At 37.6% G+C, this 9,888-nt stretch overlaps 1 long non-coding RNA gene across 1 annotated transcript in view; it reads left to right on the forward strand.

Annotated features, from left to right (window-relative positions):
- Positions 1–9,366: 9,366 nt before the first annotated feature.
- LOC144297935 (uncharacterized) overlaps positions 9,367–9,888 on the forward strand; it is a 64,969-nt gene continuing 64,447 nt past the window's right edge. Inside the window, exon 1 of the long non-coding RNA XR_013364881.1 lies at positions 9,367–9,422. This is a non-coding gene — a long non-coding RNA (uncharacterized LOC144297935). The remainder of the gene's footprint in view (positions 9,423–9,888) is intronic.

Below are 9,888 nucleotides of genomic sequence, written 5' to 3' on the forward strand. Positions count from 1 at the left end.
ATCCACAGTATTTTCCAGAAGAGAATCCTTTTTGGCTGTGATGTGTTCCTTAGATATAGCCAAGGAGTACATTTAACAATGATAGAGCACAAGCACCAGCCAATCAGAATGGCACCCTTCTATAGATTGAATATTCGTGACCCTCCAAATCTATATGTTGAAACCCAATCCCCAAAGTGATGGCATTTGGAGGTGGGGCCTCTGATAGGTGATTAGGTCATGAAGATGAAGGCCTTATGAGTGGAATTAGTGCCCAGAGAGCTCCTCCACCCCTTCCACCATGTGATGGCACAGCAAGAAGACAGCTATCTATGAACTAGGAAGTGGGCCCTCACTAGACTTTGAATCTGCAGGTGTTTCAATCAAGAATCTCTCATCCTCTGGAACTATGGGAAATAAATGTTCTCCGTCCAAGTCATCTAGTCTATGGTATTTTTGTTATAGCAGCCAGAACAGACTAAAACACACCTCCCACCACTCAACCAATAAGAAGAGATGGAAACACAATGTGGCCACCCCAATATTTACCCGCTGAGAACAGCCTTGAAGCAACCTTAATTACTGAGAATGGTGAAGACAGATCTTTTTAATGACTAATGCTTCTGAATCCTGTGGTAAAAGCAACAATAGATTGAGCTGTAGTATAGAAAGTTCTGTATTACTTTCTAAAGAACCTAAAGAAAACTGTCTAAAATATGTGAATCTACATTTCATTGCACTGTTAACTCAAGATGAAAACTAGAGAATTTACTGGGTGTCTACTATGTATATAAACATGCCTTACTTTTAGAAACTCTAATTCTTATAAAAATCTTTTAAGTATAACTAACCCACTTTGCAGATGAGAAAGTAGTTTCTGAGAAATTCTGTTTTTCTGAGATCACATATTTAGTTCATGGTGGTGGGTTCAAAAGCAGGGTTGTCAAGCTCAGGTCATTTTCCCTTTGTTCTAATTTCATTTTGGGAACTAGCTTCTCCCAAATTGTGTTCACCCTAAGGAGGAGTGTGAAATTGGCCAGTCCTCTCATACTCAAGAAGTATTATGATCCAAGCAAGGTTTGATTAATTGCAGAAATGGTCACCATCTTTTTCCACAACTACCCCCATATTTATACCACGTTGCAATATGAATTTTGCAGCTCCTTTAATCAGGATCTGAAGTCTATTTCCCTATCCCTTGAATCTGGGCTGGTCTTGTGACTTGCTCTGGCCCACAGAATGTGGCAGAAGTGACTGAAAGTTCTGAGCATGAGCCTCAAAAGACTGTGTACTCTATACCACTCTTGGATCCCCACTCAGCTGCCATGAACAAATTCTTGCTAGCTTGCTGGAGGATGAGAGACACATGGCATAGAAATAAGTCATCCTAGTTGAGCCATCTTGAACGGACCAGCTCTCAATCAACATAGCAGCTAATGGAAGATACAGAAGTAAACCAGGCTAAGATCAGCTGGACCTGCTCTGTATCTACATAAATGTTCATCTGAAACCAGCTCAAACTGTCAACCTGCAAAATCATGAGCTGCACAAATGCTGTTTTAAGCCACAAAATTTTGAAGTGGTTTGTTACTGAGCAAAACTTAACCAATATACAAGGATAGAAAAGACCTATGATAAACCCAAGAGGGGCCCCATGACAATATTCTTAACTACCTATTTCTGCTTAGGTCACTAGATCCCCTCTGAGTCTTGCCCTCTCCCAATCTGACTCTCTAACATCATCTTTGATACTGTGAGCCTTACAAGTTCCTGTATCCTTTAAGTTCCTTTTGCTTAAGTCTGTCGAGTTTCTATCAACCAAAAAATCTCTAACTTATCTTACAGGCTTTGGTCCAAAGTCTTCATTTTGCTGTTGAAATACAAATACTGAGGCCAGAGAAAAAGATTAGTTATCTGCCCAGAATCATGCATCTACTATCAGGCAGATGCCAGGACCAGAACCTAAACAACATAACATAAACAGCAGGACTATTGTCATACAAAGCCATCACCCTAGTCATGACAAAAACCAACTCAGTGTCACCAAAGTAAGGCTAGCTGCTGTAAAAAACAATCACTTGACACAATAACATTTTATTCTCAGGCTTCTTACTGGCTGGTCATGGATTTTCTGGTGGGGTAGTCTTTCCATGTGCTCATTCAGGGACTCATACTCCTTCTGTATTGTGGTTCTGCACCCTCTAAGTTCTAGAGACTCCCGCCATTCAGCCAGCACATGAGAAAAAAAAAAAGAAAAGAGATGGTTTATAAGAGGGTTTTGTGAGCCAGGCCTGGAAGTAGCACCTATCACGGTTCTCAGATCCATTGGACAGAGCTCAGGCACATGACCACATCAAGCTATAAAGGAAATATAGTCCAGCTGTGTCTCAAAGATGAAGTAAGAACACACATATGGGCAAATCTTTGCCACAGACTCTTAGCTGGTTTTATACAGTCACTTAATCATTGAGATTAAACCCTTTCTGCTCTTTAGTAAATGACTCCATTCTGAAATGTGACCAAACACACCCACTTTTTATTTATTGTTGTTGAATAAAAGACAATGAAAACTGTGGCTCATGCATCAGAAAACCCAGAAATTGAGATCCTTACATTTGCTGCACCTTGCTAGAGGGAATGCTCTAACAGAGACTAGAAACCCAGTTCAGAATGTACTACTGTTTCACCACAATATTCTGTACTACTTCCATTCCTTCCACAAAACAAACCTGAGATTGGGGGGCAGGGATTCTACAAGTAGTATTTGTCTTCTTTTGTCTGATGAACAGTAAGTTTACCAAACATTAGATTACCCTTAAGATTTTGGCATTACATTTGAATAACTCAGATATGTTTAGGGAAAAAATATTTCTCTGCTTCCCACCTCTCCAGTAGATTTCTTTTCCCCTTTCAATTTCATAAGAAAGTCCTCAGGAAAAAGAGACTTATAAAAGTATCAAATTAACAGATGAGTTGAGCCTACATTTTTCTTTTCCCATGATACATTCTAAATACAAAAAAAAAAAAAAAAGACCAGACAGAAAGTGAGACCCATCCATCCACATTCCAAGACACATTCCAGTTATCCAATCACTGTAGAGGATTGCCAGGACACAAAGACCATGATTTGGACAAGAAGGCACCTATTTCCAATGTATTCTAGCTACTTAGTTGTTACTGAAGACTCCGACCAGCCATTAGGTAGCCAATGGACTTTGCCAAGGAACCTGCATGGAAGGTTCTGTGGCATCTTATTTGCTGTAAATTAGAGCACTTTGGACCACAGGGCATGCTTCTAAACAGCTGAGATTACAAAACAAAGCCCTGGAATGCATATTCTCTCATTTACTGTTTTCACATTTCTCTGTTTCCAAAACATTTGGCTAGCTTTTCTTCCTCCCCCACCTCCAGCTCTTTTTTAAGGACAGAGAAGAAATCTAATTTTCAGAAAATGATTGGTTTTCAAAATATGCTAAGCATTTAGACATTTATTAGAAACAGTTTTAGTTCCTCATTAATCTAAAGCAAATTATTATTGATGTACAATGGATAGCTCATCTGATATCCTTCAGGCAGTCATAAAAAATGGCTTAATGTCTTTCTGGCAATAGCAGCTAAATTCAGTGAATGACGGCTCCTTCCAACTGTATGAAAAATAGGCCATTCTCACTGTGTGTTCTACTCACTTTTGCATAAGTGTTCCAAATAACCTGTGTTCACATGCATTTATTTTCACATTGGGTTCATTTATTAGGAGCTCTAGATATTCCATTCCTGCTAGAGTGATTTTCAAAGTGGGAAAGAATCCTTGCTAACACAATTATGTGCTTAAACTGGACATGTTTCGTTATAGCGAATCTTTTACTAAAATTTGTGAGACTTTTTGCTACATTTAAGCAATCTCAATGAGAACACATTGAAGCCTGTCTTGCACTTACTGGGCTAGAGCAACAGTTCTTGAGTCAAACTGCCATGGTTAATTCCTGGCTCTACCACTTGAGCAACTTACCTACTTTTGGTAAACCTCAGTTCTCTCCTCTGTAATACGGGGATGTCAAGTGCATCTATAGCAAGGGTGAAATTTAGATGAAGTTTCTAATTCTATCATAGCACCATGATTAGAGATTCTCTTTTAATACAAGATTTCTCTATTAGAGATTTCTCTATTAAAATAAGCTATTGGCACAGGATCAAGATTATTAATAGGTGAATATTGGCAGCTTTGCCCACTCCTTGCTTGCTAAAGAGGACCATACTTTACCAGCTTAGTTGATTCCTCTCTCCTAGTCCTCCAGAAAGGTCCAGCCTTGCCAGACTAGAGCAAAGGGGAAGGCTTTCAGGGAGGATGCAGGCCAACACAATTTCAGGAGTTTTAAATAATAGAAAGGCACTGGTGCCGTATGTGAGGAAATTTGTTGAAAGATAAAGGGAGATTTGAAATTATGTTTTTATGATATGTGCTTATGTTCATGGTATTCAAGAAATGCAAGCAAAAGTTTTGATTATATCTAAATTTCTTTTTGAATGCTGGAGTGTGTGTGTGTGTGTGTGTGTGTGTGTGTGTATGTAACTAATATCTCGATTGGACTGGACCACTTGGATTATTGAATGGAACATACTTACTACCCACTCTTATTTAGTGTCATTATTTAGTATCATTATATATTCTAGTTTAAGCTGGCTGCTCTGCTCTTAATTATTAATAATACCTTACTTTCACTTTCAAAAATGTTCCTGTTTATACAATAAAATTTATGATCACACTCCTACTCCTGCTGCTGTCACTGCTATTATCACTGCTATTATTATTTAAATTTGCAATTAAAATAATCAATGAAAATTGTAAAAATTTACATCATCCACCTATGCTTGAAAATACATTTTTTCATAGATTTTTATTGGCAAACAAATTAGTTCTTCAGATAATTAAAGCACCCCAAAACTCACTCGCTCCATAAATGCCAACTTCTAGGTAAAAGTGAAATTTTAGATATCGTCTGACACTAACTTATCCAATTAGCTCATTCATAAATCCAAACATCTCCAAATAATCTTTGCACCTAAAAATCCCTTCCTCTTTAGGCCCTAAAAAGAAAAAGAGCAGGTATCAAAGTTAGGCTACTCCAGGTTCCTACATGGACACTTTAAACATAACAACATGGAAATCTAATTTATATGACAAAGCCATTTATACTTCTAGGTCTTCAGACACAACAAGCATCCTAGCAGCAGGAGCAGAAATCTTCCCTAAGCTTAATTACCCATCAGCTTCATATTACTCATTTTACTAATGAGTAATTACTTGTTCTTTAAATATTAATCAAGATTTACAAAAGGCATAAACTGGTCAGCAAGTCCACTAGCGAAGGAAGCAAAAAGAGTAGCCTAAGTCACAATAGCATGCATATTGATGCTCTATATGTTAGTTTTTCCTTCCTAAAAAGATATATAATAATTCAAGTGGCAGCATTTTCATTTTGTAGTGAGTATCTTAGGATTCCAGTTACACATTGCTTGAATTTAATGATCTTCCTAAGACGTGTATGAAGCATATGAAGATGACATTACAGGATTTAATTTTTTTTAAGATTTTAATTATTTACTCATGAGAGACACACAGAGAGAGAGGCAAAAACATAGGAAGAGGGAGGAGAAGCAGGCTCCATGCAAAGAACCCGACTCAGGACTCGATCCCAGGACTCTAGGATCATGCCCTAAGCCAAAGGCAGATGCTCAACTCCTGATCCACCCAGGCATCCCATAGGATTTAATTTTAAGGGAGAGAGAGAATTCATTACAAATTTCTGAAGGCAATTTATAGATCTTGGAAACTAGCCCTTTATCTGATATGTCATTTGCAAATATCTTCTCCCATTCTGTAGGTTGTCTTTGAGTTTTGTTGACTGTATCCTTTGCTGTGCAAAAGCTTCTTATCTTGATGAAGTCCCAATAGTTCATTTTTGCTTTTGTTTCTTTTGCCTTCGTGGATGTATCTTGCAAGAAGTTACTATGGCCGAGTTCAAAAAGGGTGTTGCCTGTGTTCTTCTCTAGGATTTTGATGGAATCTTGTCTCACATTTAGATCTTTCATCCATTTTGAGTTTATCTTTGTGTATGGTGAAAGAGAGTGGTCTAGTTTCATTCTTCTGCATGTGGATGTCCAATTTTCCCAGCACCATTTATTGAAGAGACTGTCTTTCTTCCAATGGATAGTCTTTCCTCCTTTATCGAATATTAGTTGCCCATAAAGTTCAGGGTCCACTTCTGGATTCTCTATTCTGTTCCACTGATCTATGTGTCTGTTTTTGTGCCAGTACCACACTGTCTTGATGACCACAGCTTTGTAGTACAACCTGAAATCTGGCATTGTGATGCCCCCAGATATGGTTTTCTTTTTTAAACTCAACACCAAAGAAACAAACAATCCAATCATGAAATGGGCAAAAGACATGAACAGAAATCTCACAGAAGAAGACATAGACATGGCCAACATGCACATGAGAAAATGCTCTGCATCACTTGCCATCAGGGAAATACAAATCAAAACCACAATGAGATACCACCTCACACCAGTGAGAATGGGAAAAATTAACAAGGCAGGAAACAACAAATGTTGGAGAGGATGTGGAGAAAAGGGAACCCTCTTGCACTGTTGGTGGGAATGTGAACTGGTGCAGCCACTGTGGAAAACTGTGTGGAGGTTCCTCAAACAGTTAAAAATATACCTGCCCTACGACCCAGCAATTGCACTGTTGGGGATTTACCCCAAAGATACAAATGCAATGAAACGCTGGGACACCTGCACCCTGATGTTTCTAGCAGCAATGGCCACGATAGCCAAACTGTGGAAGGAGCCTCGGTGTCCAACGAAAGATGAATGGATAAAGAAGATGTGGTTTATGTATACAATGGAATATTACTCAGCTATTAGAAATGACAAATACCCACCATTTGCTTCAACGTGGATGGAACTGGAGGGTATTATGCTGAGTGAAGTAAGTCAGTCGGAGAAGGACAAACATTATATGTTCTCATTCATTTGGGGAATATAAATAATAGTGAAAGGGAAAATAAGGGAAGGGAGAAGAAATGTGTGGGAAATATCAGAAAGGGAGACAGAACATAAAGACTGCTAACTCTGGGAAACGAACTAGGGGTGGTAGAAGGGGAGGAGGGCGGGGGGTGGGAGTGAATGGGTGACGGGCACTGGGTGTTATTCTGTATGTTAGTAAATTGAACACCAATAAAAAAAATAATAATAAAAAAAAAAAATAAAAAAAAAATAAAAAATAAATAAAAAAAAAAAAGACACCAAGACATTCTTGGTTCAAGACACTGCTATGATAGGTCTTTTACATTGTATTACTTTTGTAATTCAAATGACTGAAATAAAAAATACAACAAATATAAAAAAAAAAAAAAAAAAAAAAAAAAAAAACAAATTTCTGAAGGCAATTATAGTGAAATATCCATTGTTCTCTACTTGGAAATTGTTATAAAAACATTTTTTGAAAATGTTATTTACAAAGGAAATAGTTTAAGATGTAATATGGACACATTCTCAAGCCAAATGGACACATTTCTACCTTGAAGGAGGAGGACAGTGAGGATACACATGGAAATAGAAAAAACAAAAAAGTAAGCATTTGCTGAGCAAGTTATGCCCAGGTTAAGCTTGGTGGCAGTGAATTTTTACAGCTCTTTCTACCTTTCAAGGTCTCCTCTACCTTCCTAGGATATCTGAACCTCTTTCTCAACTTCTTTCTACCTTTCCAAAATGTTTACTTGGCCTCGGTCCTCTAACACCACTCACTAAATGTGTTCACTACCTTGGGAGTATCTGTGGTTGTATAATTCCATAATCATATTCCTAGATGATATGTTGCAATTCATTTAAGCTGGACTTAGTGCTCAGCATGAGCTCACAAAGATGTCCATGACAGTGGTCAACAATGACTTCATCGTCTAAGGATGAACTCAGCAGCTTCTCAACATCTGCAGAGGGGAGGCCCATTTCAATGACAAACAGAACCTCAAGGTCAAAAGAAATCAAGTACAATCTGAAAATAACTGATTTCATAGATCACTATGGAGCAAGAGACTGAAATGTTTCTTTGGCTGGCATTGTCATGGAAAAACAAGAACTGAACATCACTTTCTTGAAGTCATGATGAAATTCCTGGGACAACATACCAAAATGAAAGCAATGTGTACAAAGCTGTTTGTGAGTGACTCACAGAAATTTCCAAATTCTGATCTGTACATACTCTATAAAATATGATCAGATCTCTTTTTTTAAGATTTTATTTATTTATTTATTCATGAGAGACACAAAGAGAGGCAGAGACATAGGCAGAGGGAGAAGCAGGCTCCTCACAAGGAGCCCGATATGAGATTCGATTCTGGACCCTAGGGATCATGCCCTGAGCCGAAGGCAGACACTCAATTGCTGAGCCACCCAGGCTCCCTAAATATGATTGGATCTATTAAAAATACAAATATATCTGCATATATGCTTCTAGTTCTATGGCCACTTTTATCTCTTAAACTATGCCCAGTTCTTCCCCTTCTATGTCATTTCTGGGAAAGTTTTGCTAACTGATTTTGTTCTTAGATGCTATCATTTTATTGTCCACTATGTACACTCTATTTTTATTTTACACTTGTTGTGACAACATTTGGAGGATAATTCCATTTTTCAAAGCCGCATTTTTATTGCAATCATTTTCTTTCTGTAATTTTTCTTCTAAACACTTTCAAAATTATTAAGCCATTATCATAAAATCACATCATTTACTGACAACCTTTGATATTATTGCATTTCCTCCAATTTGCTTAAGAATTGTAACTGAATCATCCATGCTACATCTAGGAAAACAATACAGAATCAAACTTAAAAAGAAACTTGTTCTGGAAAAGTATCTACTTCAAAAAAGTATCTAGTAGCCTTCAGGCTACCTGTTAAAATGAGTTAATGCATATTTGGTTCAGTGGGTTTTTCTCTGCTTCCTGAAGCTTATCTGGCAAGTAAATATTGAAGAAGGATAAAGGGGAAAAATGTGGGTAATAAAAAGACAGTATCCAAGAGTATAAGCACAGAGGTGGTATGGGAAAATAGCTGTCTCAGGTAGGAATGATCATAAAATCCTAGGTAGACAGAAAACTCATCTTTGGGTTGGATGGAGGAAAATAAAGTTTCAATAAGAAAAAAAAATATTGTCAAATGGAAAAAAAATGTGGTACCACAGGGAGGAGGGTACTAGGAAAATTGCTTGAGGGTGAAACCACAAGATGGCAAATGAACAAAATTAGGTGGAGCCCAGAAATAAAACGAAGCTTATATTAGCAGGTCTGTTGAGTAACAATCTCATTGTTATGTAAGACACAAGGAGTTTCTCCCATGATCCATACCATTCTTCACATCACAATCAACCTGCTACCAGGGTAAGATGCAGATCTTCTCAGGTTTTTTGAACTTACAAATATGTTCATGGTAGAAATATTAGAAGCTTAGCCAATAACTTCTAGCTCCTGACATATTCTCTGCAGTGGAAATTAAAACAGAATAAATATTCTTTTCACTAAGTATTTTGATGGACAAACTAGGCACTGAACCATGAGACTTTGCTGAGGTTCCCAAAGATCAGATGTTTAAAACCAACATCCTCTCCTCAGGGAACTTTCTCTAAGTGATGACTCTTCCAGAGGTAGAAGGGGAATTCTGACCAAATCAAGAGATACCAAATAGTGATTGAAAGTAAACATGTGTTTCTAACTCATCAGCTTTTAGGAACTCAGCAGGTCTTGCTTTATTTATCATTAATACTTTCTGTAATAACCTGTGCAGTTGCTCTCTGATTCAAAACATGTCATTTACTTAGAATCCAAGGGCAACCATTACAAAAATCCC

Source organism: Canis aureus, chromosome 26 (genome assembly GCF_053574225.1).
Source record: "Canis aureus isolate CA01 chromosome 26, VMU_Caureus_v.1.0, whole genome shotgun sequence".
NCBI lineage: Eukaryota > Metazoa > Chordata > Mammalia > Carnivora > Canidae > Canis > Canis aureus.